This window comes from Oryzias melastigma, linkage group LG17 (genome assembly GCF_002922805.2).
Source record: "Oryzias melastigma strain HK-1 linkage group LG17, ASM292280v2, whole genome shotgun sequence".
NCBI classification, from domain to species: domain Eukaryota; kingdom Metazoa; phylum Chordata; class Actinopteri; order Beloniformes; family Adrianichthyidae; genus Oryzias; species Oryzias melastigma.
In genome coordinates, this window is record NC_050528.1 from 10,467,436 (window position 1) to 10,467,812 (window position 377).

Here is a 377-nt window from a genome sequence, read left to right on the forward strand (position 1 = left end):
AAAGTGGCCATACTTTAATTTTCTTAAGCCTTTCAGAGTGAACTATATCCATATATATGATCATAGATTACCTTTGGAACACTAAAAAACTAATTATTTATGAAATATTAGATATTTTGTTTCTTATCACATGTTTCTTTACAGCAGTACCAAGCCAGACTGTTTTCTTTGAGGTGCAGTTCTTAAATCTTTGTTCAGTCTATTTTTTTTTTTTTTCTGAGGGAGGGAGAAGCTGGGGAAGGAAGGGGTACTCATTCTGTGTAAATGTCCTTTTCCCCTTTGTGTATTTGCTAACACACTGTCTTTTTAATGTATTTGATTTGATTTTATATTAAGCGCTTTAAGCTTCCTCTGAATGAAAGGCGCTATATAAATGA